Source organism: Silurus meridionalis, chromosome 3, assembly GCF_014805685.1.
Source record: "Silurus meridionalis isolate SWU-2019-XX chromosome 3, ASM1480568v1, whole genome shotgun sequence".
Classification (NCBI taxonomy): domain Eukaryota; kingdom Metazoa; phylum Chordata; class Actinopteri; order Siluriformes; family Siluridae; genus Silurus; species Silurus meridionalis.
This window is the reverse complement of record NC_060886.1, coordinates 3,311,195-3,334,436: the sequence shown is the minus strand read 5'-3', so window position 1 is coordinate 3,334,436 and position 23,242 is coordinate 3,311,195. Positions and strand designations below refer to the sequence as shown.

The following is a 23,242-nucleotide window of genomic DNA, read 5'->3' as shown; positions in this document are numbered from 1 at the left end:
GTTATAAGCAGTTTACATTAAAAACAATACTACACGCTGCTAATACATTTTAAAATCATTATAACAATGTGTTTTATGGCTTGTCAATGCATTATAACATAAATATGCTGCCTGGCCAAAAAAAAATCACCCCTTAGTTCCTAGTTTACAAGCCTGTGGGGGCTACACCAACCAGGCATAACATTATGACCTTATAACATTATGAGCGGTCTGGATTAGTATGGTGAGGGGAATAAAAATGAAAAATATTCGTTTTTTTATACTTTTGCTGTACAGTGGTCCCCCTGAACTCACTTAGAACGAAACCCCCGCAGCCCCTATGGTACCTTAGTGAATTCATCTTGAGATTATGCCAGTAAGTTGTTTCCTTTTTGATACTAGGAATGGACATGAACGCTTTATTTATCACTTAAAATTAATTATACAATAATGTGTTTTTATAAAAATTGTTAGTAAAAGCATTTGGTCCCACTGAACTTGCACGGAATTTTTAAATATTCCACAACTTGCTGTTTGTCAGGATATAAATGAGAACCCACACATTTTCAGAGCCATGAATTGTTGAGGTTGACTGTATTCGGTTTTCTGAAATATCAAATTACAAATTTGTAAAAACGTTTTTTTTTTTAAAGAAGGCTACGTCTACATTAACAATGAATACACATCATTCTGTAAAGCTGCTTTGAGACAACGTCTGTTGTGAAAAGCGTTATAGAAATAAACTTGACTTGACTTGACCCCGTCATTTCCGCCTGCCATTTATTTACTTTCTGGCTATTTCGCCCGTTGCTGCAATGACTAAAAATCATTGCAGCGTTTTAGCATTGCATTGTTTACATTGACTGAAAATGGCATCTCACTGTGGACGAAAGGCCAAAATGGAGAGAAACATATTCGTTTTCAAATGAAAACATGTGAGCGTGGACGTGGCCAAAAGCTGTTTATTTTTGGATATAGGAGCAAACTCTCAGACCAACCCTAGACCGAATCTGCACAGCTGTGATTGGTTGTTACGTTGTGAGGCAGCGGTTGCCAGTTGACAGTACAGCATCCCCGACCGTGCGACCAAACACATGGAAAACATCTTAGATTCTTATTCTGACAGAGATTATAACGTTACGCATGTTATATTTGGAATTTTAAATCTACAGCAACAGTACTCTCAGTGCCCGACACACTCGACTTCAACTCCCTTTAACTTTTTCCCGCACTTCCATTCACATTCCATCACCCTCCTTATCGGCGGAAAAAACACCAAAATAAAAGTCCTTAACAAAAACATAAGAAGAATGGAATACAATATATTCCATTAAAAAAAATATATATATAAAACAAACAGCTCAAAGTAACTAGAATGTAAGACTTCTCATAACACCTTACAACATACCACACCAAATTTATCAAAAACATTAATTTTATATTTTATATTTTATACTTTACATCTATAAAGAAAAGAGTGCAGGCAGGGTGGAGTGGATGGAGAAGAGTGATAGCAGGAGTGATTTGTGATCGAAGAGTATCTGTGAGAGTGAAAGGGAAAGTTTATAGGACTGTGGTGAGACCTGAGATGTTGTATGGATTAGAGACAGTGGCATTGAGTAAAAGACAGGAGTTGGAGATGGAGGTAGCAGAGCTGAAGATGTTGAGATTTTCGTTGGGAGTGACAACGATGGACAGGATTAGAAATGAGTTTATTTACACGTTTTGGAGACAAAATCAGGGAAGTGTGATTGAGATGGTATGGACATGTGCAGAGGAGGGACATGAGGTATATCAGTAGGAGAATGCTGAGGATGGAGCCACCAGAAAGGAGGAAAAGAGGAAGCCCAAGGAGGAGGTTTATGGATGTGGTGAGGGAAGACATGCAGGTGGTTAGTTTAAAAGAGGCAGATGTAGAGGACAGAGGGGTATGGAGACGGATGATCCGCTGTGGCGACCCCCAATGGGAGCAGCCAAAAGAAGAAGAAGAAGAAGATATGGACATCTATAATATAATATACACACTCACACAGTTGTTTGGCTAATTTTACTGTAATTGCTTTCGACATGTGAGAAAAAATCAAGGACACACACATTAACTGACACACACGAATTTGAATTTCCTCTTCCGTGTTGCTGTTGATGAGTAAGATCACGGCTGCCCGGTCTGACTCATGCCAAGTCCCCACACACAACATTCTGGCCTGATGGTTGACTCATCAATCCTTCTGTCTTGTTTCTGGGTATCTGATGGCTGTAATTTTGTTTTGTTCACGTCCGTTGGAGCTAAAGTAGCATGTGACATGAGTGCTGGCGAGAAGATGACTGTGTCTGCAAGCATACGTTATTGTACACCTGTCCAAATGAACATGAGAAGGTCTGTAATGAGAGATCTGCCTGCTGGATTTGTGTTAGACAGAACGCTACCTGTGTCTGTATTTGGACTGAAACCCAGATTGGGCGTGGCCTAAACCAGAAGGTCTGATTCATATTGAATCACTGACAAATCAACTGTTCCAGTCTTATAGTACATTATGATTAGTCACAGGTACAGATGAATTGCACATGTAATGTTATACACTGTATTTATGATACAGGGTTGTGCAGGGAAGTGGGGAATTTTGAAACAAGGATTTGGTGATGCTTGGCTAAATCTTGTGTGATCTCGTTTTGAACCTCTTACCATTACTTATAATGGAGCAGTGGAGTGGTGCACAACGAGCGTACTCTGTAAAAGACTTTTATAGAAATGGTTATAGTGTGAGTGCTGCGCAAAAGGAATTTTGGCGTCATTCCCAGTTAGGACGTCACGATTGTGTCTCGTCTGCGCATGGGATTACAATATTTCTTTGAAATTTGCAGATGGGACACAATCGTGACGTCCTAACTGGGAATAAAACTAAAATTCCTTTTGCGCAGCACTCACACTATCACCATTCTTATTAAAGGTTTTATAGCGGACACTCGTTGTGCACCACTCCACTCAATAAAAGTCGGTAGGAGTCAGACAGAGTACATGTGTGTGAATGAGAGGGATGGCAGTGAAGTGGTGTGGTTGCAGGGAGAAGAGTTGGAGAAGGTGGAGGAGTTCAGGTACCTGGGGTCAACAGTGCAAAGTAATGGAGAGTGTGTTAGAGAAGTGAAGAAAAGAGTGCAGGCAGGGTGGAGTGGGTGGAGAAGAGTGATAGCAGGAGTGATTTGTGATAGAAGAGTATCTGTGAAAATGAAAGGGAAAGTTTATAGGACTGTGGTGAGACCTAAGATGTTGTAGGTTTAGAGACAGTGGCATTGAGTAAAAAAAAGGAGGTGGAGCTGGAGGTAGCAGAGCTGAAGATGTTGAGGTGTTCGTTGGGAGTTACGACGATGGACAGGATTAGAAATGAGTTTATTAGAGGGACAGCGCATGTAGGACATTTTGGAGACAAGGTGAGAGAGGCAAGATTGAGATGGTTTGGACATGTTCAGAGGAGGGACATGGGGTATATCAGTAGGAGAATGCTGAGGATGGATCCACCAGGAAGGAGGAAAAGAGGAAGGCCAAGGAGGAGGTTTATGGGTGTGATGAGGGAAGACATGCAGGTAGTTGGTTTGAAAGAGGCAGATGTAGAGGACAGGGGGGCATGGAGACAGATAATCCGATGTAGCGAACCCTAATAGGAGCAGTCGAAAGAAGAAGAAGAAGAAGAAGACATTATGGGAGAAAGAGAAAACAGAAGTTAGACAGTTTAGCCTGCTTTGGAGCTCTATATCTCAAGTGCTTCCAGAAAGTTCATAATGTTAAAGTAATTGAAAAAGTCATCACTTAATAGTCTTTGATTATTCAGTTGAGGAGGTTATTGGAGATCTGGACCAGAGGAGCTTGGAGCTCAGTTTTCTGTGTGTGTACATTGCCAGCTGACCATTCTATTCATACTGATAGACTACTGTTTCTGGTTTTGGATACTAACATATTATAGACTGCAGTTACAGTACACTCTTAGCACATTACTTGGGAAATAAACCAATGACAAGACTGGCGGCGGAGACAACTCTCTGCATACGCAAAACTGCATTAGAGGAAAAGTTTAAAAGAAAATGAACTTTTGCTTGTGCAAAGTTTTTGTTGCATCCTGTGGGATCGCAGTCCTGAATGACACCTCAATTCCCAACCAGATGCCCTGCGAACCCTTCTGAAAAACTTTCAAAATAATGTTCAATTATTTATTATTCTTAGTCTCTTTACTGTACATGTTACAAACCACTTCAGTTGCCTTGAGGATTGAATAGTAATGTACATATATATAGAAGAAACAGTTCAGAGAACTTGAGCTAAAGTTCATGCTTGACTCTGTGTGGCACTAAAAGGTTGAACCCGAGAGAATTCAAGTAGAGAGAACAACGTTTTATTGAAATATCAGATACAAATTGCAGGACATTTTTTTTTATATATACAGTCAGAAACAATGGATTCTTGTCCAGGTTAACTACACACCTGTAGTGTGAGCATTGTGTTCACCTTGGCAAATCCATATAAATGCCACTAGTGCACTGTGGGAAATTTGTGAACAGTCAAAGAGATCTGGACATTTAGAGTTTGTTCCAATCCACACACACTAGTCAGTTAGAAGGCCATATTAACACCATCATTTGTGCACTGTGAGCGTGTCCTAACACCCCCCCACACACTATTCTCTGTCCCAAACCACACACAAACACTATGTACTTCAAATGTTATCTCAACACCATAAGTCCACTGGGATGATGTTCCTGCCTACACACACTTTTCATATAGAAAGTCATCTAAACACTATCAGTATTACTGTCACAATTAATCCACTATGGGCATGTCCCAAACCACACATTATATTCACTTAGAAGGTCATGCTAACACCATTACTGACCTAATGGGGGCATGTCCCAAACCACACACACTATTCACTTAGAAAATCATGTTAATTAAATCATTGGTCCACTTCGGTCCACTGTCCCAAACTACACACACACACTTTTCAGTTACAAGGTCATCCAAACACCACCATCATTGCACTCTGGGTCTGTCCCAAACCACACACAATATTCACTTTGAAGGTCACATCAACACCACCATTAGTCCACTATGGGTGTGTCTCAAACCACACACACACTATTCACTTAGAAGGTCGTGTTAAAGCCTTCATTCTGCCATTGTGGCCATGTCCCAAATCACACACAATATTAACTTAGAAGGTCAGATGGACACCACAGTCAGTCCATTGTCATAGTGTCCCAAACCACTCACACCCTATTTACCCAGGAGCTCATCTAAACACTATCATTGTGCCATTGTGAACATGTCCCAAACCTCACACATTATTTAGTTCAATTGTTATTTAAATCGCTCCACCATTATCGCTTCACTGTGGGCGTGTCTCTACCCATACACTATTTGATTAGAAGGTCACATTAACAACAACATTAGTCCACCGTGGGTGTGTCCCTAACCACACACACTATTTACTCAAGAGGTCACATTAGTACCATTATCAGTCCATTGTGTCCTTAATAACACACACTTAATGTTTAGTTTGATGGTCATGCTAACACCATCACTGTCCCCCGTCCCCACCACACACACACACACACACACACACACACACACACACACACAATATACTCAAGAGGTCACATTAACACCATTTTCAGCCCAGTGTAAGCGTGTTCCAAACCACACAAACATTATTCACTTAAAAGTTAATCTAAACACCTTCATCATTCCACTGTGGGCGTGTCCCAATCCACACATACAATAGAAGACCACATTTACATTTGTCTTCTGTGAAAATTTCCCAACCCACACACACAATTTGCTTAGAATGTCACATGAACACCACCATTAGTCCACTGTGGGCGTGTCCCAAACTATAAACACACCATTCACCCAACAAGCCATATTAATGCATTATCATTCCACTGTGGGTGTGTCCCAAACCACACACACTGTTCACTTAGAAGATTACATTAATCTGTCCACACAATGTTTGCTTAGAAGTTCAGATATAAAAAACACCACAACTCAAGAGGTCACATTAACAAATTATCAGTCCATTGTAGCAGTTAGAAGGTCATGCTAACACCATCATGAGTCTATTGTGGGTGTGACCCAAACCACACACACAATTTGCTTAGAAGGTCACATGAACACCACCATTAGTCCACTGTGGGTGCGTCAGAAACCACACAGATCCACTCAAATGGTCATGCTAACACCATCACCAGTCCACTGTGTCTTAAATCACACACATTAAATTCCAATCCAACGTCATGATAACAACAGAGTCTAATTTGGGTGTGTCCCAATCCACATTTAGTTGTAGGGTGTAAAACAAGTAAGACCTTCAACTTGGTTTAAGCCTCAGTCTGGAGATAAAGTTTAAATCCTCAATTTATGAAGACTATTTTTTTATTTATGACAACATGCTAATACTAATCTCAGGGCAACATGCTGGAACGCTGCTGGAACGAATCCATTTCATTTCCCGATTCCATAGATGAGGCAGATGATGAAATTTCAGGCTATAAAGATGCAGCTTTAGAGCCGGTGTCTTACAGGACATCAAATCTCAGACTGCTGCAGAGACAGGAGAAGAATTGAGCCATAAAAATATATAGATATGTTCCACTGCTGTGATTACAAAAAAAAGCCAGACAGTAAATTACGAAGATGGCTCGGCGCTACTCAACGCTGACTAGGAACGATAACAGCTCCAGATAAAAGCTCATTTTCCTTCAGAATATCGCAGCACAGGATCACCCTGAGATGTGAGGAGCACCGGTGGGAGTTTCTCCAGCGCCTTTAAAGGAGACTGAAGCATTTTATTACATGACCTTTAGTAACCTTGTGTAAGAGGGAGCACAAAAAGTTCAAGAGGAGGAGCACAGGAGGAGAGATGGATGTAGATCTTCCCAGTAAATACTGTTGGGTGAAGGACAAAGAGCAGGTGGATTCTTTTTATTGCAAAGTAAAATAGACAAATAACTAGATATGATTTCTTTTACATTTACAGCTGACCAGCATATGATCCTGCACTCTAAAGTGCTTTTCTACTTCAACAATCGATCAATAGATAGATAGATAGATAGATAGATAGATAGATAGATAGATAGATAGATAGATAGATAGATAGATAGATAGATAATTTTATATACAGACAGATATACAGACTCGATAGATAGATAGATAGATAGATAGATAGATAGATAGATAGATAGATAGATAGATAGATAGATAGATAGATAGACAGACAGACAGGCAGGCAGGCAGGCAAACAGACAGACAGACAGACAGACAGACAGACAGACAGACAGACAGACAGACAGACAGACAGATAGATAGATAGATAGATAGATAGATAATTTTATAGACAGACAGATATACAGAATAATAGATAGACAGACAGACAGACAGACAAATAGATAGATAGATAGATAGATAGATAGATAGATAGATAGATAGATAGATAGATAGATAGATAGATAGATAGATAGATAGATAATTTTAAAGACAGACAGATATACAGAATAATAGATAGATAGACAGATAAATGACAGACAGACAGATAGACAGATAGACAGATAGACAGATAGATAGATAGATAGATAGTGAGTCACAAAGCTTAAAACTGAATCAGATTTGTTTTATTACTCATTTTCCGCATGAGGACATCAGACAGAGAGTTCTAGCAAGTGATGGGGCTAAACGAGCGAACATTTTGCCTGCTCTCTATGTGTGTGTGTGTGTGTGTGTGTGTGTGTGTGCGTGTGTGTGTGAGAGAGAGACTTAGCCTTTTAGCCTAAGGGCTGATGTATGAGGAGATTTATGAGAGAAAGTAAATAAGCATTACATTAACACCTTGTCGATAAATCTCAAGGCCAACTTCAGATATGGAGGTAAAAATGTTCTCCCTGACTACAGAGTCACATCTGTACTGTGTGGGAAGCCCGTGGAAAAACACCTCCTGCAGGTACTCTATATCCTTAGCCGTGAACATACCCTTCCATTTGTAGCTGATTAGCACCTCTTTGACACTTGCACACTTGTGTCGCTTGTGTGTGTGTGTGTGTGTGTGTGTGTGTGTGTGTGTGTGTGTGTGTGCGTGTGCATGTGTGCTCAAGCTTTACCACATACACTTTGTGTTAATCCCATTAGGTAGATTAGCACACACCTGGACTGAGGGATGATTTATGCAGAAAAGAGAGGAGGAGGTTCTCCCAGGAGACAGCTTTGTCTCAGCAGAATGTCCCTCAGAGACTCCACAGCTCAGGAACACTGAGAGTTGTGTGGAGCACCACTGGGATCTTTTCCAACACCTTTAAAGGAGATTTATTTTATTATGTAATCTTCAAAAACCTTGTGAAGGAGAAGATTCGAGGTGGAAGGTCGAGAGGAGGAGCATGGGAAGTTGATCTTGCTTATATTGATTTTGCTGTCGTCAGTGGGTTTCTTTAGGCAAGGGGAGGAGAGCATTCATGTTTGGGTTTGAGACTGTCAGAACAAAAAATATTGGATCAGCTCACCTGTAGGATGTAATTCGGTCACGGTGGAAAATGGGTTTGGAGATTTGGACAGCACACAAAAATACAAACTAATTTCTAGATACAGAAAAGATCACACTCAGGTTAATCAGAGGGCATTCGAGAGAGTGTCGAGTGAAATTTATCTCAATAAGATGAGGAAAGTGAAGCGGAAATCACAGAGGTGTAGCACATGTAGGAAAAAAGTGTGTTCTTGAGATTTGAACAACACACAAAGTAATCAAGCAAACTAGATGCAAAACCATCAGACTCTGAGACCATCAGTCGGTGATTCTGATCAGTGATTCCTTTCTGACCCTGATGGCCTCCCACTATCCAGCCATTTATATAATCATGTATTGAGCCCTATGTTGTTTTTGTGTTGAGTTTGTATATGTATAAATGCTTTGGTTTTAGATACCAATAAAAAAAATCACTAAGACGCCTTTGTTAGAAAATTTCATTTCCTTCTGTTTTTTTTTTTTTGAAGCACAGACCAATCTTCTAGTCAGGTGTCCAACTTTTTGTTCATATAGTGTAATTTCTTTACCGCACCTCTACCTGTGGAGAAAGATCTGGAAAGGTTTGGAGACAGAAACGGAAAGCTGCTTTGGTTCTATGCACTGTATGTAGTTCTGGAGGAACGCTCTTTCATTTTACCGTGTACCGGACCAGCTGAAATGACCGTAAAAGCCGTTTGACTCGATTTTTTTCTCTCAAAGCGGGAGAATTAAAACCCAACACGTGAGCTCACGTCTATTTCTCGCCACCCCTCAGGCTTTCGTGTAGCACACAGTACGCAGCGAGTGTGTTTCCCCTGCAGCTGGCTTTATTTTCAGGTTGTTGTTTTTTTTTCCTCCTGTCATCATGCAGTGACCTGAAGGCCCGGGCCGAGTTAAACCTCCCACGACTCCCGGCTCATCTTGTTTTCCATTCACACCCACTTTTATGACAGCTGCATGAGAAACCGAAACAAACAGCGCGTTCTGGGAAGAAAACGCGCAGACGAGTGGTGAGTTTATGACCAGAGGTTCAAGAAAAAATTTTCTTGCGAAAAAGCGTGAGCGCTATTTACGCTAAATTGAAATGACAATTGCAAAAATAAATATGAAAAGCCAGCTCTATGAAGATATGCTTTCCATGTGTTGGAAGATTGGAAGATCTCCTGCTAGAGAGCTCCAACCCTATTGAAAACCTTTGGGATGAATTTGAATGCTGACTGCACCCCAGACCTCCTCACCTTCTCACCTACATCAGTACATGAGATGGCAAAAGTACACACATCATTCATTCAGTAAAAGTGCAGATCTTCATGTTTTAAAAGACTCTGGTACAAGTTGTACTTTTTCACTCAAGTGAAAGTAAAGACGTTTGTACTCTGACATGAACTTCAGTAAAAAGTAGTGATTATTACTACCTGTTTTAGTGTCACGCTGGTAACTGAACCTCACGTCATATTAATATATGAATACATAAGAATGTTGTTCTCTAATGAATGTGTTCAGGCTGAAGATCCACCATATAGAACACAAGCAGAGAAAAGATGATGATGATGATCAGGTGATTAGGAATGTCTCAGTTCTCAGTCATGTTCTCATCACTGACTCCCTCTGTCTCATCCACGTTAACCTCAGACTTCTTACTGCCTTCTGACTGCTCATTGTGAGCTTCATAAACTAGTCTACGTCTGTGGTGTGTGAGAGGAAATGATACACCAGTGGAAGATTTAAAAAACCGCACAATGACAAAAAACATGTTGAAAGCAGAAAATTGTTTGGAATGAATGTCACCAAATGGATTAAAACTGAAGTAACGAGTCTGTTTTTAAAACGTAAGAAGAAGAAAGTACAGATATTTGTGTAAAAATGTATTGAGAAAGTAAAAAGTTCTGAGAAATAAATAATAAAATAAAATACTGATACCCGAAAAATCTACTTGAGTACAGTAACAAAGTATTTATACTTCATTACTTCCACCTCTGATCAGTACCTCACATTACTAACACCCTTGTGGCTGAATTCATTCCACAAATCTCCACAATATCTAGTAGAACATCTTCCCAGATTATTAGAGGTTCAATGTGGAATTGGATGTTCATAAAGAAGCACAACATTTTGTCTCTCACTTCCTCCTTACTAATCCAATGCACTGTTTTACAATCTTCACACCTTCCAACCTTCTGTCTTCCTCATTTTTCTCGCTCATCAGCTGCTCAAAATACTCCCTCCATCTTCTCAACACACTCTCCTCACTAGTCAACACATTTCACTCTCCATCCTTTATTGCTCTAACTTGCAGCACATCCTTCCCAGCTCGGTCCCTCTGCCTGGCCAATCGCTACAAATCCTTTTCTCCTTCCTTAGTGTCCAACTTCTCCTACAGCTCCTGCATAGAACATACAGCATATGCCTTTTCCTTGGCTTTCGCCACATCCCTCTTTACCTGCTGCTGCATCTCCTTCTACTCCTGCCTACTTTTCTCATCACTCTGTCTATCCCACTTTTTTTCTCCAACCTCATTCTCCTTATGCTCTCCTGCACTTCCTCATTCCACCACCACGTCTCTGTCTTTCTTTTTATTTCCAGATGTCACACCAAGTACCTTTCTAACTGTATCTCTTATCACTTCTGCAGTAGTTTCCCAATCATCCAGCACCTCTTCACCACCACCGAGCTCCTCTCTGACCTCTTCCCTGAACCTCACACTACACTCTTCCTCCTTCAGTTTCCACCATTTTATTCTTTTTTCAGTCCTCACTCTCCTCCTCTTCTTTTTCACCTTCCAAACCATCCTACAGACCACCACCCGATGCTGTCTAGCTACACTGTCCCCCTGCCAACACTTTAGAGTCTCCAATCTCCTTCAGGTTGCATCTCCTGCATAGAGCATAGTCCACCTGTGTGCACCTTCCTCCACTCTTATACGTCACTCTATGATCTTCCTTCTTCTTAAAATATGTAGAAACATTTTATGGTCAGATGTCCACAAAATATGTCAAATACATATATATCAAACTGATCCCATTGTTTGGTAGATAGAACATCATACTTTTTGCTTGAAAGTTTGCTTTTGCAACAGAAGAATAAATGTTAAAGCAGGAGGTTTGTTCATTACAAATATTAGTGATAAGTTCATTAGTTAGCAAACACTAGATTTCATCGTTTAGTTTTTCTTAATGTTTTTTAGAAAACCAGTAAGTGGGTTGGGAAATGTCACTTCAGGACTGAAAAACATAATATACACACTCTACTCGCTTTCCCTCTGATTCTGATTCTACATATCATACTGTAACTAGCAGCAAATAAATAGAGGACTGTTTTCAGAGTCGATGAGGTCGGAAAGTTCCTTGAATTCAGAGTCACACATTATTTAAATCACAAAGTCATCAAATAAAACAAACTAAACAATTTGTACACCGTAGACTGACTGGTGTGGTGTTTTTGGGAAGAAGGGAGCAGAGCTGAAGTTTGTTTAATATACTGTATATAAAAAACTTACAAGTGTCATATCTATAGACATATAAAATGTAGGTGGTGCTTATCTATCTATCTATCTATCTATCTATCTATCTATCTATCTATCTATCTATCTATCTATCTATCTATCTATCTATCTATCTGTCTCTCTGTCTGTCTATCTATCTCTGTCTGTCTGTCTGTCTCTGTCTATTGATCTACCTTTCAACATCTATCTATCTATCTATCTATCTATCTATCTATCTATCTATCTATCTATCTATCTATCTATCTGTCTATCTGTCTCTCTGTCTGTCTATCTATCTCTGTCTGTCTGTCTGTCTCTGTCTATTGATCTACCTTTCAACATCTATCTATCTATCTATCTATCTGTCTGTCTGTCTGTCTGTCTATTGATCTACATTTCAACATCTATCTATCTATCTATCTATCTATCTATCTATCTATCTATCTATCTATCTATCTATCTATCTATCTATCTATCTATCTATCTTTTGCAGTAGTGTTATTGTAGTATGCAGTCAATAACCTTTTTTAAATGAAAGCCTGATATCACAATCCTGTACATATAAATGAGAAGATAGAAAGCACTGAAATAAAGCACTCTAGAATTAAATCTAATCACTGCAATATGTCCAGCTTCATCACTGAGCAGTTTGTCAAATACCACTTCATGTAGTGCTTTTTTTCTCCAACAATGAATTAGAAGTGCAGAAGCAGAAAGATTAGGTAGAGGTGAAACTCATCAGGGATTTGAATAGTGATGTGATCACTTTCAGTATGAACTTATCACTTCTCAAAAAAAAGCTGAGCTTAATTAATTGATACATGAAATGAAAAAATAAACATGAATAGACTGTTTTCTATTTATGTTCCAGCTAACAGGCAAGAGCATGGATTAAACGAAGCATTGTAGAGGTAATATACAGCCGAAGAACGAATGAACACTCCGAAATTCAATTTAGTGCAGTCATTTCAGCCGTATTATTTCGTTTTTAAGTTGACTGCGTTCGCAGAAGATCTGATGATGTTGTTAATGAAGCGGGAGGGAAAATGGGCTAAGATATGTTTTTTAAAGGAAAAAAGATAGAAATCAAAGTAGAGAGAATGCTAGTGAAAGCTGAAGTCTGAAGTGCAACACGAGAAGAGAGCAGCAGCTTTTGCAGAGGCGGCCTCGCTTAAAGAATCGTTTGAGTTCCCTATTTGTATTCATTTGCAAAATACAGCATGTCAGTTCTTAGGGTAACATTGTACTTGATTCTGATTGGTCAGTGGGTTTTCTCTGACATCCTGTAACAGCAAAGCAGCTAAAAAAATCACAGTTTTATATGAATGTGCTTGATCGAATACATTACAGTTTTGTATATCAACCATTTATTCAAAGACTTAAATTATATGTAGTGGACGCCTCTCTTATTCTTAACAGATTAAAAACGAGTGTAATTGTTGATACACTCTGGGCCTTTCATTAACAAGACGAGCTGTGGATTGACTTTTAATTACAAGGAGAGACAAGTTCACAAACAGCTGCTACTGTAACTTAAATAAAAGAACGTACAAGGTTTAATGTAACTGATGACATGTTTTTTTTTTTATATAAAAACTAAAAAAACAAAACATAAGCAAAAGGTTGTGCTGTAATACAGATAAAACCCTCCAGGGCATGCAGGAAAATAATCTATGGGGTAGCAACAACATGACACAGAGCCATTCTCTAGAATATAACATGTTCTTATAAAGCTCTCATATATAATGCTCTTACACTTATCTGTCTGTCTGTCTGTCTGTTGGTCGGTCGGTCTGTCTGGATGCCTGTCTGTTGTTCTACCTTTCAACATCTATCTATCTATCTATCTATCTATCTATCTATCTATCTATCTATCTATCTATCTATCTATCTATCTGTCTGTCTGTCTGTCTGTCTGTCTGCACGTCTGTCTGTCTGCATGTCTGCCTGTCTGTCTGTCTATTGATCTACCTTTCAACATCTATCTATCTATCTATCTATCTATCTATCTATCTATCTATCTATCTATCTATCTATCTATCTATCTATCTATCTATCTATCTATCTATCGGTCTGTCTGTCTGTCTGTTTGCCTGTCTGTCTGTCTACATGTCTGTCTGTCTGTCTATTGATATACCTTTCAACATCTATCTACCCTGAAATGTTAAGTAACATAATGAATTATAGAGCAGGCAGAAAATCTCAGGTGTTATATATGTTTTTCTCTCTCCTCCTGAGTACAGCCTGTACTGCTACAGTAGAGTCTCTGCAGGATTGACATCAAACGCCTCTATGAAAAACTCATAATTCACAAAAACACTATCTATTTTGCATACCATTTGGCACAGAGATTTAAAAGAGAGACAGATGTGTTGGTTTTTAATGCTGTGTTAAGCAGAACAGTTTACCACCTGTGTCTGACTCTCCGGACAGTAACTTCAGTGTAACCTCTGGAGTTTTAGCCCCTTTAGAGCCCAGTCCTCATGGCAGCCTGAGAGTAGCCTTATTAGTGCATTTTAAAGAGACGTTAATGTAAATAATTCCTCAATTGCATTTGGCAGATGCCCTAAATAAATCCCAATAGTGACTAACAACTATTCTATTTATACAACTGAGCAGTTGTGGGTTAAGAGCCTTGCTCAAGGGCCCAAACTGGGTTGCCATGTATGGTAACATGAAGCATGTAGTGTTTTGGACAAAATAAAAATCACTGATGAGGAATGTTGATCTGTCTTATATATCTCAGACATTGCTGCTAACCACGTGGGGTTCAATGTGTAGAATTTCAAACTATCCCCCATTTACTTACATTTACAGTTGTGCCATTTGGAAGACACCCTTATCAAGAACAACTTACAATTACCTCAGTGTTACAATGAGCAGCTACGAGGTTAAGGGCTTGGTTCACAAGCCCCAAGTGGTAGCTTAGTGTAGCTGAGATTTGACTGGTGACCTTCAGATTTAAAAGTCCAAGACTTCCACTACCTTACCAATTCCCCACATGCTGTCAGGTTCACAAAGGTTGAGCCTTTATGTTTGAATAGTGGCAGCTTGGTGGAGCTGGGATTTAAACATACAACCTTCAGGATCACAAATTCAAAGTCTTAACCATTAAGCTACTGCTTCCTCCTCCCTTGTGCAAGTAGTTGTTGATGATATTTGCTAAATAAGTGTCCATAAGATTGAGAAGAACATCCTTGGACCTTAGTATACAATGTAGGAGATTTAGGGGTAGAAGATTTGAGACTACAGGATAGATTTTAAAATTAAAATCAGAAAACGAAAATCAGGGTATAGATGTGCACAGAGTAAAATTGAAATTTGCAATATACTGGTGTATTAGACTATACTATTATCAAATCAAATCAAATCAAATTTTATTTGTCACATACACATACATACAGGGTACGACATGCAGTGAAATGCTTTTAACGACGGTCCGGCATGAGGGAATAAAATGGGGTAAAAGGAGAATAAAAATTATAAATATAATAACGAAATTTAAAAAGAAAAATATAATAAGAAAAAGAAGGCAGATAAATAAAGATATAAATATATATAAATATATATGTATATATATATATATACATACATATACATATATACATATATATACACATACACAAACAATGTTTATGGCAGTGTGCAGTTAAACAGTAAACAACAGTAAACAAGTTAGGCATGGTTTTTGATTGTCCATGAGTGTCCGTGTGCAGTAAGGTGTGGTGTAAAGTGTCCTTGTGCGGAATGGTGTGGTATAAAAATAAGAATATAAAAATATGAAATAAATATGAAAAAGAAAATATGAAATGTAAAGTGCACTGTGCTGTGCAAGTCCAGTGTATAATGTGCCGTAGCACGAAAAGTGTGATTTGTGCAGGGAAAAAGGGTGATGATGGAGAGTGGGCCAGTTTTTAGATCCTGGGTGTTTCCTGGTTTAAACAGGAGGACTAGTTTTAGGACTAGTATTAGTACTATATTTTATGTAATCGTGTATTGGATTATACTATTAACAAATAAAAAATAAAGCAATAAGTAAAGAAGTGAAGATTGTAGGCTGTTACCATTGTCCATACACTACAATAAGGTCACAGGGTTTAAAGATAATTGTGTGATGAAGCGGAGAAATAATAACCTGATTGGACATTGGATCGGACAAAATCACAATTCACTGAATAAAAGGTGCACTTCTCCTCCTCCTTCTCTTCCTCCTCTTCCGCCATCGTGACAAATGAGCTCAAAGTGGGCTCTTATGTGTCAGAAATCACAGCACTGTCAATCACTGGCCTTCTGTAGACATCAGTGGAAGGTGTGGAAAGTAATGAACTGCATGTATTCTAGATACTGCACCTGAGATCGCGGTTCATTCGGGTCACTTATATAATTTTTTAATTATTACTATTATTTAGATTATAATCTATTATGGGTTTTAAGCATAAATAGTTTAATATTTATCTTGGCTGCAAGCCAATTAAAAGACAGCATGTGTCAATAGGAAATACATTTTCTTATTTTATTATTTTTTAAATCATGTAAAAAATACCATTTGAAATTCTACCTTTTAGACCCCACCTGGTTATTAGAAATGCCGAGATATGTGGAGACACATGAGACAGGTGGGACGGATGAACATTCTTCATCCAAGATTAGCATTTTTTCACAATGCTTCAAGTTGCTATACATGGCAACCCAATCCGGCGCTATAAAGACTATTTGTAAGAGCAGAGACCGAATTATTTCAGCTTTTAATTCACCATTTCAGCATTTCACTCGGTCAAAAGCTCACATGCGTAATATACTCAATTTGATTTAATTTGATTTGTAGAGCACTTTGAACATTGGACATTGCCTCGAAGCAGCTTTACGCATAAAGAGTTTATAAAGTTTAATGAAAGAATGCATACATTTACTGCCTATAAGTTTTTTCTTATAATTGTAAGTTTATGTCTAATGAGTGATCCAGTGGTGACTGTGGAATCCCTGAGATGTATGATTAAGAAACCTTGAAAGGATCCGGACTTAACAACGAAACTCATCCTTAAGTCATTATGTCAGAGAATCGTTGTTGAGCTCTAATGCTTAGTGGTAGGCGACTAAATGCAGAGCTGTTGATGCAAACTATGGTCCTGAACCACAGTAGCAGACTGTTAATATTCATTTTATTCAGTAATTGTATGGATCTTTACTGGATTTGGACTGTAATTACAGTTTTTTTAATCATCCACAATATTTGCAAACCAGTCAGTGCATTTCTCATAACAATGTGTACAAACAGCACAATACATTGGATTTCTTGCAAAAGTCTGTACTTTTCAAAAATCCTTCTTTCATTGAGTATTTGTGTCAGTGAACATCTCATTCCCATCAGAATGAAAAGGCCCTTTTGTCATTGTTCCCAAACAAAATGTTTATTCATGTTGTCAGTGTGATGCACAGTTTCAGATTTCTGTGTTTTGTCTGTAATCACTCTCCAACTGAAGCTTTACCAGATTGACCTTTGACCTGTTTTAGAGAACTGGTTGATTATTGGTTGATCTGATGTCGTTCACTCGCCTTCGTTAGTGACGTTCAAGATTCATCAGTTCAACACATTTACAAAAAACAGTTTAATATAGATTTTAGATAACAGATGATGACGACTGGTTTAATCATTTTACATACAGTGAACTGATGCTGAGATGTTTTGGGGGTTAAAACTATTCAGGTGAAACCAGTAGAATATATTTTGATCAACATGAACATAAACAACTGATAATGTAGGAAACAGCAGACACTCGTACACAATCCATTAAATGATGTACAAAAGCGTTCGCAATTTGATCAAAACAACACGAAATGTTCTTATGATGAGCACGAGTGACGACATGATGTGGAGGTTGAACAAGTAGATCTGAGAAATTTCATTTCTGATCTGAGAAACGCTCCAAAGCGACTGAGAAAAACTGTAATATCACCAGTCTGCTACAATGATTCAGGACTACAGTTTGCAGTAACAGAACCATATTTAAGCATCTGATGCCAAGACAAACTCCTTGTGTGTGGTAATGAAGCTATTTCTGATGCTGATTACTGAACAGTACACTTCAATAATGTTGGAGCTGTAATGAAAGGAATTCTGTGACAATCTTCTCAAGGTTTCCTCTGGAGGCCACTTTCTCATAAACTTATAAGGAACAAACTTTATCTCTGTAAAGTTGCTTCGGGACAATGTCCATTGTTAAACGCGCTCCACAAATAAAGCTGAATTGAATTTTATTGAACGTGTGTGTACATGTGTGTGTGTGTGTGTTTCATTCCAATCCCTGGTAAAGAAAGTCTGGATAGCATGGGGCAGAAACTTCCACAGTCTAACTAAAGACCCTGAATGCGTCTGTACTGTTTTCTAGCCAGCAGGAGGATAAAGAGAGTGTGTGTGTGTGTCCACAATGCTGGTGGCTTTGTGGATGCAGCATGTGGTGTAAATATTTGTGATAGAGGGAAGACAAACGCTAATCTTCTCAGCTGTCCTCATCATTCACCGTAGGGTTTCGATGTTGCATTTTCCAAACCAGGCAGTTATGGATTTCCTCCTGAGGCTGCTCTTCGCTAGTCCATGTGACGACTTACTCGTAGCTGAGAAATCTTTTTTCCACCCCCTGATCACTACTTTTACTTTTGCCCGAGCGAGTTGTTACGACCGCAGCAGTACCTTCTCTCCTATCAGTGTTGTGTTTTGTCTTCTCAGTGTTGAAGAGAACTGCCAGAGAGAGAAGCGTTTTTATGCTACGTCAACGATCCTCATTTAGCCTGTAGGCTGTCAGGCCAAGTCCGGAGTGACGGCTTAATTTCACTCTTATACACACAGAGTTATGGGTTGGCAAAAAAAATATTTCTTTCTAAATAGCACATATAAAAAAAACACTATTCTATTCAGTTTGTTATCAACTACTTTTCTGGAAAATCTCAGGGGAAAAAACAGATCATTTGAAGTTATTTTTGTTGTCGTCGTCCTCAAATATCACCTTGTGACAAGAGAGAGAAAAAAAAACGTTCTCATTCCATTTCAAGACGCCTCGTGGTTATATTAGAAACCCCAGGGTTCTCCGTCTACCACAATAATGCACAATTAGCATGCAAGGAGCTCAGGAACCGCGCTCAGCGTTCATCTGAACAAACACACTGCACTTTTTCTTAAAACGTGTATTAAACAGCAGTAGGGAGGAAGAAAGGAAGTTTCGTTTGACTTTGTTCCAGGAGTGAGTGATGCGACCAAAATGGCATATCTTATGACAGTTTATTGATAATATATGCATCGTGATTTAGAGTTTAGTGTAGACAGGGTTACTAATAAACTGACATCGTAGTTTTATATAATGATTTTACTAATTTTTTGAAGATTGCAGCAGATGTTTGAAATCATATTTGATATCAACTGATATCAGCAGACACTTAAATTCAGATCAACTTACAATTATTTCTTTTTATACACCTGAACAATTTAAAAATTAGGGCCTCGATCAAGCGCCCAGCAATAGTAACTTGGCAGTGGTGGGATTCAGAGCTTGTAGTAAACTGTAGTTAACTGATATCTTTTCACATTTATCCAAATTTATTTATTATATTATATTTATAATAATAATAATAATAATAATAATAATAATTATTATTATTATTTATTATTATTATTTTTTATTTATTTTTTTTATTATTATTTATTATTATTATTATCCTTATGTATGAATTACTTTTATTATTTTTTATTGTATTTTTTATTTATTATTTTATTTGTTAATTAATTTATTATTTTATTATTATTATTATTATTATTAATAATAATTACTTTTATTATTTTTATTGTATTGTTTATTATTATTATTATTATTATTATTATTATTATTATTATTATAGCAGTGGCAAGTGCCACTCTGTGAATGAAGAGAAGAGCTGGAGGAAATGGGTGGTAAGGATCACACACCTGTGCCTGGTTTTTCTCTCTCTCATCTCCTTTATTCCACTCTGTCACCCACTGCAACAGAGAATACTTGATAGTAAAAAATTTAAATAAAAAAATTTGTGTGATCTTTACGAACACACTTTTCTGTTTTTCACTCCCTTCAGCTCTGACCTCCATTCACAAAATAGTAAGGCAAAATAAATACATTCTGTAGAATAAATATGGTTAGAAATGATTACATATGAATTGAAATTACATTTAGCAACAGCAGGAACCATTTACCATTACGGTGCCTCTTACATGTTAGCTGTTTTTTTTTCTACTGCTCTCCCCCTCACCCCTTTTCTTCATTCTTTACTATCTATAGGTGGAGCTACCTGGTAATTGAAATGGAGGCCTGGAAAAAGGACCAATGATGAGCAAGAGTCCGACCGGAGGAGGCGAAGCCTTCCATTTAAAAGCAGCTCCTGAAGTCCCCAGGGGGGGAAATGAGAGGGGAAAATGAAAGGGGAAGGAATGAAAGAAGAGCAAAAGCTTGTTGGTAGTTGTCGCTAGTTGTCTTGATTACTAGCTCACCTGGTTGAGGAACAGGTAAGAATATGCGTGCACCTACATTCCACCACGTAGGTTTTGCTATTGTGTAGACACCCTAGTTAGAGGGCAGGTGCCACCCACTGTATTTTCTTGTAGCATATCTCAGTGTAGTCAGTTAGTCTGTTGCTGTTTGTTAGTTAGGTTAAGCTTCCAAAATACAGCATAGGGTAGACCTTTTTTCTTATGTTAATTTCTTTGGCACTGTCCATGTTCTTTTGCCAGTGTGAGTCTAGTCTTCTTGACTCTGTGAAACACTTTTGGAAATCGATTATTTACCTTACTGCACTTGACCATTAAAACAATAACTACTCTAAACTCTGGTCCTGCTTTTTATCCAAACAACCCGTAACATCTAAATGGTTATTGTTCCCACACTTCCCTAGGCTTGGCCAAGGTGGGAACGTAACAGTGCCTTATGAAAGATGTGTATGTGGTACAATTATGGCCAAATGTTACAGGAACCATGACTTTTCCAGCCATATGTGGTTCTTTTGCACGATATTTAAGGCACACAGTTGTACAGGATGTTTTGGATGCATGAAATGTCTTCCTATTTGTTCCACAAAACCAGCTCCATGAACATATGGAGACCATGTGTTGGAGTGAAGATCTTGAGCGGCCTGCTAAAGAGCTCTCAACCCTCTTGAGCATCTTTGGGATGAATTGGAAAGCAGCTGATTACACCCCAGGCCTCCTCACCTCACCTACATAAGTACCTGACTGTACTAACTGGCTGAATGAGCACAAATCTCCACAAAATCTGGTGAATCATCTTCTCAGAAGAGTGGAGGTTATTATAAGGGAAAATGAAGACTGTGGAATGGAATATCCAAAAAGCACATAGGAATCTTATTATCAGGTGTCCAAAAATGTTTGCCATATAATGTATATTATTTTGATGTGTTTATGTTTGATTTGATGTTATTGCTCCGTCTCTGATTTACCTGCTTAATGCGCATTAATGATTTCGAAAACGCTTTTGAAGGCCATGTTCATAAATAACTCGAGACCTGTTGGTGCCTCATTTGTGCACACGTTAATGACGCATTGTCACAAAAAGAACTTAGCAGATCGAATAAATCACTCCCCCCACCCCCCGAGGAGGACTGCGCTTAAAAATAGCTCGATGCGCTTCCTTGTAACGTTTGTATTATAAAAAAAAGAATTAACATCAGAAGTCTGGACTTTACACACATTGTCATTGCATTTGTTTACAAACACAGCAAATACAAAAACACACTGCAAATAAAAAATATGTTGGTGAGCAACATTATCTTGAATATGAGCAAATCTATCAAACGTTCATCCTTACAGGATTATTATATACCAAATATGAGAGACCTGCGATGATGTATGGTTTAGAGACCATACAATGTAGGAAATTTTGGAGACAAGGTGAGGGAGGTAAGATTGAGATGGTTTGGACATGTGCAGAGGAGGGACATGGGGTATATCGGTAGAAGAATGCTGAGGATGGAGCCACCAGGAAGGAGGAAAAGAGGAAGACCAAGGAGGAGGTTTATGGATGTGGTGAGGGAAGACATGCAGGTAGTTGGTTTGAAAGAGTCAGATGTAGAGAACAGGGGTGTATGGAGACGGATGATCCGCTATGGCGACCCCTAGAGGGAGCAGCTGAAAGAAGAAGAAGATACTTATTTAATTTATAGAAGAGTTGGTCACTGCTTGCAGCCTTGGGGTATCAATGGACATTCACATTTATGGCATTTGGGAGATGCCCTTATTGAGAGTGACTTACATTTACCTTATTCATACAACTTAGCAGCTATGGGGTTAATAGCCTTGCCCCAGGATTGGCACTTTAGTGTGGCTGGGATTTGAACTCATGCCCTCGGACTGCAAAATCCAATGCCGTCACCACTAAATTACCACCTCCACCAGACAGTTACATTTATGGCATTTAGCAGGCACTCATCCAGAGCAACTTATAACTATCTCATCTATACAAATGAGCAATTGAGGGTTAAGGTTAACCTCATGATCTTCTGATCAGATGTCCAACATCTAAACCACTGAGCCACCACCTACATTCCTGTTTAAATCGAAATACATTGGGAGAACAGATACAGAGCCAGAGAGTGTCATTACGTTACTCGTCCTTACAGGAGGAATTCGTGACATTGTGCGAATTGTTCTTGAGAGATGTGGGTGAAGTTGATGATAATTGCTAAATCAGAGCAGGTCTTCTGTCCTGCTGCCGGGCCGATAATTAGGACACGGGGAATACAGATGGATCAGTGTGCAAGGTCAAGAGAAAAAAGAAATATAAATGAACAATGCAGCGTCTGAAAATAATAAACCCAGAGCACATATACTGAGCCCAGAAAATCACGTTCTCAGTAAAAGATGAACAAAAGAATCCCTCTGGGAATGCAGTGGAAACAAGTGTGGGGCTTATATCTGGGATTATGATTGGTCAAAAATAGAAATAATTTCTGATATAGACTTATGACTCAATGAAATGTGTAAAGACTAATTATTCTTATTGATGCAGTTTATTATTATTAAAATTTGTAAACAGCTACAGTTTACATTAAAATAATAATAAAATGCCTGGTTGGTTAAAGAATATATAAAATAATATTGTATAAAATGTTATTAAAAAAATGTATTATAATAAACCAAATTAATGCAATAGACTTTTTATTATTTTGATTACATTCAGTAATCAATTAAATTGCCACAAATAAATTTGACTAAATTAAA

The 23,242-nt window shown here is 38.4% G+C and overlaps 1 protein-coding gene across 1 annotated transcript in view; it reads left to right on the top strand.

Annotated features, from left to right (window-relative positions):
• vwc2l (von Willebrand factor C domain containing 2 like) overlaps positions 1-23,242 on the top strand; it is a 152,646-nt gene that overhangs the window by 57,505 nt on the left and 71,899 nt on the right. Inside the window, exon 3 of the mRNA XM_046841434.1 lies at positions 20,292-20,515. The gene's annotated coding sequence lies outside the window, so the exon portion shown is untranslated. The remainder of the gene's footprint in view (positions 1-20,291; positions 20,516-23,242) is intronic.